The 7,807-nt window shown below is 45.0% G+C and overlaps 1 long non-coding RNA gene across 1 annotated transcript; it reads left to right on the forward strand.

The window, feature by feature from the left end:
• Nucleotides 1-1,870: 1,870 nt before the first annotated feature.
• On the forward strand, nt 1,871-6,259 carry LOC149339581 (uncharacterized). The gene is made up of 2 exons (XR_016283812.1): nt 1,871-3,303; nt 6,090-6,259. It is a non-coding gene; the product is annotated as an uncharacterized LOC149339581 (long non-coding RNA).
• The last annotated feature ends 1,548 nt before the right edge of the window (nt 6,260-7,807 follow it).

The raw sequence follows: 7,807 nt of genomic DNA on the forward strand, positions 1-7,807 counted from the left end.
AAGTGCCCTTGCAGATTGAAGGACAGGTGTCTAATTCACTCACATAATGAAATCAGCCGCATACCTAACATCCACATACATAACATGGTCGGCTGGAATGGCGAAAAACGCATCGTTACTACACACAGACAATGGTAGTGCTATATACTAGATGTCTTCAGGATGAACACTGCTTTGTTTTATGTACATGTATTCCGCTCAGAGAAGCATTGGTGTAAGTAAACAAAAAAACTAAGCATTTCTTGCTGAGTATGTTACAGGACTTTTGTGTTAGGTATTTCCTCAGGGCATTAATTTAATTAGGGACAGCAAAGGAATTTGGCCGTGATGTATCGCATTGTGATGGTAAACTTTAGGAAGGGTTTAGCGATGTAAAATTCAATAAATTACGTTACAAAATGTAATGTATTTTCTAGTTTTTTTTTTTCTATTGATCCAGAAAAGGGTTTTAGATGTCGGGAGTTCACCGATATCAATATAAAAATTTTAAATCCGCTCTATGCAACGTGATACAAACCCATACAGAAAAACTTATAAGCGAAACATCGTGAAAAACTGCATAAGCACGCTCAGAAAAACTACATCGTACCCACAACGCGCACGCACGCATGTAAAAAAAACTGCCCTAACCCGCTGAACCACACAGATGTATAAAAAACCGCAGTCTGAAACTAAAGATGTCCTCTCCAAGAACGCCCCCGAAAACCACTGCCTATTACTCAGCGCATTCCCTCTCTTTACACAAAGAAACAAAACAACTCCTAGGACTCCTACCAGTGATGGCACCTTGAAAACACTCCAGATTATGTAAATCCGCTCCCAGTTTGCATTCATGAATTTAGCTCCAAAATAGACTCCGTTCCAGTGGACCCTCATATGCATGCGCAAGCATGCATGGTCTCCATGAAAAGAGATGAAATTTTAATTTTGATATATAAACACAGCAGTAGGTCGAGCCTCCCATCATTAGCGAAGTTTGTTTACGGTTTCGGAGGGAATATCTTGGCGCTCTCCTAGCTGACTGCAAACTGAACGAGAGAGCAACGTCCACCTCCCCCCCCCCCCCCTTCCCTGTTACCCAGATGACGTCACTCGTGCTCGCCAAACCGCAGCGCATGGTGCCTATACTAAACTTCGACATCCCAGCCGGCTATTAAAACCCCATTCGAAACACCATGAGAGAAAAAAAATGCAATGTAAATTATTTACTGGTCACATGTTAACAGTTAAGCCCACTTTGTTCCGTCTACAGCATGGCAAGCGAACAGCGCATGTGAAAAAAAAAAAAAAAATATTTTGCCTGTCTACTTTCAACTGTAGTGCAGAACTAGCCTGATTCCTGTGTCTGGGTGAAGGGTCTACAGAAGTACATATTTTTAAACTGGCTGCAAGTGAACACCTCTCTGCAATGTAGAAAAAGAAGGCAATATGCGTGTTCGCGTTTCATTCCGGCTGGATTGTACAGCCTGAACCTTATAATGAACCTGACGCTCACGATCCTTCTGTTTGCTTCTTAATATGATGACTCCCCATATTACTGCAAAAAATACTAAATCAGAGAAAGATAGCTTTTGTCTCTAGAATTGAAGTCCATTGTGCACGCAACCAGACCATATCACGGCGCTTTCCGAGCTCTCCAGCGCCGTCATTAGCTGCTTCGATGAGACACTTGCTTTCGACGAATAAGTGCTAGTCGGCATTGTTCGCGTATGTGGTCTCGGCTTTTGTGGAGAGCGAATACACAAGTTTGGCGAATGCAAATGGTCATAGGTGAAGTTTTGTAAACTGTAACCCTTAGCGGAGGATTGCTGATATCGCAGGACGAATAGAACGAGCGGGAAGCACCGGTGTCACCCGGCATGCCGAGCATTGCTTTAGGGAGCCGTCAACAGTCGACCACTGGCGCCGCTCGTGGATAACAAATGAGATCATTTTCGTCGATGCGATTAATCGTCGAACATGCTTCTGGATAAAGCAGTTCAGCACCGAATATTTGTGGTATGACAGAAAGCGGATCTACCACGACCGGAAAGCGCCAGTTCTCCGGCTATCAAGTGTTTCATCGCAAACATCCGGTCTTCTTGCAGTGATCATGCTCTGTAAACAAGTACAGTTGCAATCCGCGCATCAGAAAGAGAATATTTAACATAGCTTGCGTTTTATGCCATACAAACGATCACAGGTATGCAGACAACGGTGGTACTGCAGTGCAGTCGACATTTGTGTATTCCCGCTGAAATTTCACGCGCACGCTGTAAATGCTGAATGACGAGTCATTAACTTGAAGCACTAAATTAGCGACAACGCAAGCAGTGTGCTAAACAAAGAGGAGAAGAAACAAGTGAGCAGCAGATGTCAAAATCAAGAGGGCCGAAACAGTTGCGGGACGCGGCTCTGAGGCAAGATAACGGCCACCGCCAATGACAGGGGCGGTCTCTGTTCGCATTTCGTAAGCATTTGAAACCGTGGAATGTCGGCCGGACGCCGAAGAGTGCTCAACTTTCCGCTAAGATATCTTTTTCTCAATTTCCGCAAAGCTCCGTCGACTCGAGTGGCGATCGGTTCGACGAGATTTCAAGCAACGACGCAGCAGGGGTATCGTTAGTTATATTTATTTTGATAAAGATACACGCGATATAAAGCCCCATCTCGATGGACACTTCCAAGGCATACACGCGAAGCGCCTGCGCGCCCAGCACGCGCCGCGACGGGCGTCGAAAAGTGGCATGAACCTCCATGCTCCTGGTGCTGGCTCGCTTTCCCTCGGGAGCCGACTGAAAAAAATGTCAAGCCGTGAACAAGAGATGGTTGGGGATCTGCAAGGATTCCAAGAAAATTTAGGGGAGGCTGAAAGAGCTTCAAGCCATGAAGAAAAAGAGTCCCCGAGAGCCCCCGCGGTCTTCCCATTGTTGTAAACCGGACCCCGCTTCTGACGCGCGCGTGAGCGCCCGTGCGCAGGTGCCGATATCTGACATGCACAGATATGCACAGATATCTGCTAAGGAAGGCATTGGTGGCGCCACCCTTGACTGTCGTCTGTTGCACAGAGCTAGAAGCCGGACTCTGCAGTGTGCTACGCACTTTCCTGCCGGGCGAGCAATCCGTTGTTGCATCCACTTGTTTTCCCTTTGAAATCATGGTACAGCGCCACACTTGTGCGTTTTGAGGAAGAAGACACTTTTGACGGCGTTAAAATGACCTGTGCCAAGCATGCATGGGATGACGAGCCATCGGAAGGATCCAGGGTGCAAGTGAGCGGGAAATACCAAGGTTTCTGTGAACCTGCAATCATCAATATTTCAGGTAAGCGTGAACAACCATTTACTGTTTTTCCCGTATTGCTTTGTTGTTTACCTTTGCCAATGCTGTCGGCAGTTTTCGATGATAGGGCTATAAATTAAGCTAAATGGTATCATAATGCATGATTTATTTGTAAGCTGGGCTATGTGCAGTCGGAGAATAATCTCTCATTTTTCAGTAGCGAAATTTTTACCTCCACCGAGTTGCGTTCCTGCCAGCGGTAGTTCAAGTGCATGACATGAATTGTGTAACGCAAAAAACATAGACTAACCTCACTAAGCACATTGCGGGGCTAGTTAGGGATGTATTTTCTAAGTAACGAGACGTAGACAGCAAGCTGTAATGGATTCTCTCATATGCACGTATCAGGAACTGAACCCTTTTCATTGTCGTAAGTAAAAAATTAGGAGTCACTTTGGCGACTAAAGTGGTGCAAGGCGAAAGCCTGAGTACAGCATTCTGCCACGAATGTGGTTGTGAATGATGATTCAAGTGCTACCAGCGAATGACGCGTCCATTGGCTGTCTGCGTGTGTTACTGATGTGTGGTTAACACGTTAAGCTTCGCCTGTAAGAGTGGAACGCGACAGCGTCTTGCAACGCTGCCAGGGAGTCCACAGAACGCCATCGCCAATTCGGCTGTACGCCTTGCTGGACGGTAAATTTATTTTTTGAGGAAAGGAAATGTATCTCTCTCGCATATCTGGGTGGACACCTGCACCTCGCCGTAAGGGAAAGGGGGAAGATGGGAGTGAACGAAGACGCCGTATTAGCTAGACGCGCCTTTGTTCATTCCAAACCATTCAGCTGGCATTACGGAGTGGCTAGCGTGCTCGTATCGCACTCCGGAGACCCTGGTTCGATTCCCCAACTCGACCAATTTCGTTCTCGGTTTTATTGATTTATGCGGTCTAACTAGAAAGGTTAATTAGGCTATTTCATATTTATATCATTGTATTTCTATCCATCGTGTTCTGTCATTCACCTGTCAAATGTTGGAACTGTCTAGGATGTTCGACACAACGTATATGAAACGAGCAACGTCGAACTGAGTGGGGAAGTGCGTGGTGGTGGAGCGAACGCGGCTTCGTACTTATCTGTTTTTTCAGCAGCGTATCCTTCCGCGGACGCTGTTGTCGCTGCGACGCGCGTCTTTCTTTTCTTTTCCTCTGTATTCTGTCCTCTTCATTCTCCTCTATCTTAATTAGGCTAATTGATTAATTAAGTAATTAACTAAACTCAGTCCCACTTAGTTGGAGCAGCACTATACGATCCCTTTGATTGGTTGCATGGTTACTAGCCAAAGTACAATTGGCCCCATTTGAAATTCGCGCACTGTGACGTCACGAGCATTTCGACCAATTGAAAAGCGTGACATTTTCTGTCGACAACTCCTGCTTACAACGATGAGGCATTAAAGGCTTCCGCCTTAATAGTGCGAATTCTATTTTAACACGGGATCAGCATTGCTGCGTTCTGCGTATCCAATTAGGTGACAATGGCCCCATTACATTTGCCACAAGGCTTGCGCTCTACAGCTAAGCAGGAGCAGTGGAATGAAGAGGTGGTACGCGTTTTATTTCGGGTGGTTAGTGCGAACGAACGTGTTTCAGAAACAATTGGCGTATACCTGTTTTCGTTCGCGGTTGTGCCAGGAAACTTTAATGGTAAAGCCCGAAAAAAAAGCATGAGACTAAGCTTTTAAAGGGGCATCGCGATGATTTGCTCTGTACCAGTTAATATTATTAAATAGATTCATCATGCGTTCCAGAGACCAGAGCAAAAAGAATTATTGAAATCGGGGCATGCAAGCGAAAGTTATTCCACTCTGAAAATTCGAAATGAAAAGCTGAGGCGAAAACGCATTTCACTCTCCCATTTCACTCACCCAGTACCGACATTGGGCGCTACCAATCAGAACCGCGCCTAGCGCCCACGCAGCGGAAGCGTGCATGCAGTTGTTGCTTTGTCGGGGCTGTAGACAGCCGCGCATTTTGACGGCGTCTTCCCCCCCGTGTACGCGACGCCGTAGTAAGGGCAGGGGTGACTAACGACAAAGGAAATTCCCCGAAGTTTCTTTTTGAGTTGGACTGCAAGGCTGTCTGCGGTAGCCCCCCTCCCCCCCAAACTCGACTCCCGTCTCCTGTCCGGCCTTTCTCTTCACATTTTGGGCAAGGTGTGTCGACTGGCTTTTTTTTCGCTGCCGTCTTGGTATGGTCACGGCCGGTCTCGACGCGCGCGCTTTCTGGTCTGAGCCAACGTTTTTTGAACAGCGCTGGCCGCCATGAAGGTTTGAAGCGGAATGGAAAGTGTCTCCCCTAGCTGTATTCTTGTTAGTTTTCGTTCGCTTTCCCTGCTTCTTTCCAGTTTTTGTGGCATGCGAAAAAGCTTGCAGTACTCAGAGACATAATATTTTGGATCCATTTCGCAAGTATGAAGGAACAATATGCAAACTGGACGCCCAACCAATGAGAAAGGCAGCGCCCTATCTGGATGCCACCTCATTTCCGCTGCCGCAAATGGCCGCCGCGTTGCGACACCATCGGCTCGAAACAAGCATTACTAGCGAAGATTAAAATATCAAATATTATGATTTCGGTGATCTCATTGCGCGTTCAGGACTCACAATGTCCCTTACTCTGCATACAAAGATTAAAGAACCCATGCTTTATGTACGTAGCAGGGCACCTTTAATAGCCCACAATGGATTTTACAGTAGGCTGTCTCGGATTCAGTGCATAATTCTGCGCAGATTTATATCATGATCGCTCTAAATTATCTCCCACGCAGCCTACACAACGGCCCTGCCGACCAAGAAGGGGCGGGAGCTCTCCGGAAAGCTGCTGTTGCTGGCCGTGGGCACTAAACTCAGCGAAATAAGGAGCGAGAAAGAAAAGCATCGACGATAAGAAGCATACAGAACTATAGAACCACAAGAGCATTAAATGTACCCCAATAAAATTTCCTGCGAAATTTCTGTGTGGTAGTTGTGTTACTTGTGTTCCCTATGCTATATGATTATCAGGAGCTTTAGAGCAGTATAAAACCGAGTGGTTTTTCAATTTAAAGCAGCACTTAGAGATGTATTGGATGACATTTTTTAACGTTTACAGATTTTTATTTTACAAAGTGCGAGAGATATGTTGGTTTGGTCAGTGAAGGTGGACCGTACAGCAAGACGGGCATTATGTACGTAATAGAGCTCAATAATCTGAAAAATGATTAATTATATTTAACTAATCAGCTTTCATAATTTTGATTTTGGGGCGTAAGTCTGTATCGCGAAAATGAAGGCCGTCAGTAAAGAAAGATAACCTTAGCTTTTAAATTTTCGTAATCGTTAATGTGGTTCGAAATACTGAACATACACACTTGCAAGCTCAGTGAATTGCCTTGTCCGCTTCGCATATTCATAAACGCGTCGCTGCGCGTCGTATCGTCGCCGAATTCAAAGAAACTTTTTCTACATCATAAAAAACACAAACGGTGTCCGTGTTTGATGCATAAAAAAAGTGACCGACAGTTTTATGCATTTTCAATGCGGGTAAACCAACTCAGCGAGCTTTGAAATGCGCAAAATCTGGCGCTCGATATTTGAAACTCCTATACCAATTAAAAAAAAAGTTAGAAACTGGGCTCACCTTTTACGATGACGGCCTTTAATTTCGCAACATAATATTGCCCCTCAGACTCAAAATAAAATGTTTATTAGTTAATGTTAGTTAATTAATCGTCTATTAAATCAGGTTTATCGCTTACATAATGTTAACCATCCTGTATAACCCCCCTACACAGCACCAACGTATCTCTCAAAGTTTTAAAATAAAAATCTACGTCAAAAATTTAAGCTGTATTACATATCTGAAGTAGTAGCGGTAAGGACGTACTGCACAGTCGCTTACGTCTGCATGTGGCGATAACGGCATATGTATGACAGCATTCTGCAATGGTTGCAACTAATTTCATTACATCTTTTGTTTGGCCGCCCTCCATCACTTTTTGGAGACGCCACGCCCCAGGTTCACTCTTTATTGGCTAATGTGATAGTAGCAGCCTGCAACATTGGAGAAGGGGAGCCTAGGTGCTTGCAGAGATTGCAGATGAAGCGCGCCGCAAATCGTTGGATTTCTTCAATTTTTTTTGTACCGTCTCCTTCGGTAGATCTCGCCGTATGAGGGCACATATACATAGGCTGTCATTTATTATATATTTCCATATGAAAGCTTATAAGGTTTTATAAGGGAGTAATCACTCATTTTCATTCCGCCAAGCAGTCACACGGCTACAAAGGGACCCGACACAGCTTCCACAGAAACTTTTGCTCTTTCGTAAAAAGATTCGTTCTGGTCTGGGGACATGGTGTATGACTGTGCTTGGATGGATGCGAATAAGTAATTAATACCTTAATGGAAGTCTGCTCCGCCTTAAGGAAAATTTCCCCTCAACATTTAACCAAAAGTATATAAGGTTATGTGCAGATCTGTCAGTATATGTTCGTATATAGAACT

The sequence above is a fragment of the Amblyomma mixtum genome, chromosome 6 (assembly GCF_055824585.1).
Source record: "Amblyomma mixtum isolate Tamu chromosome 6, ASM5582458v1, whole genome shotgun sequence".
Lineage (NCBI taxonomy): Eukaryota > Metazoa > Arthropoda > Arachnida > Ixodida > Ixodidae > Amblyomma > Amblyomma mixtum.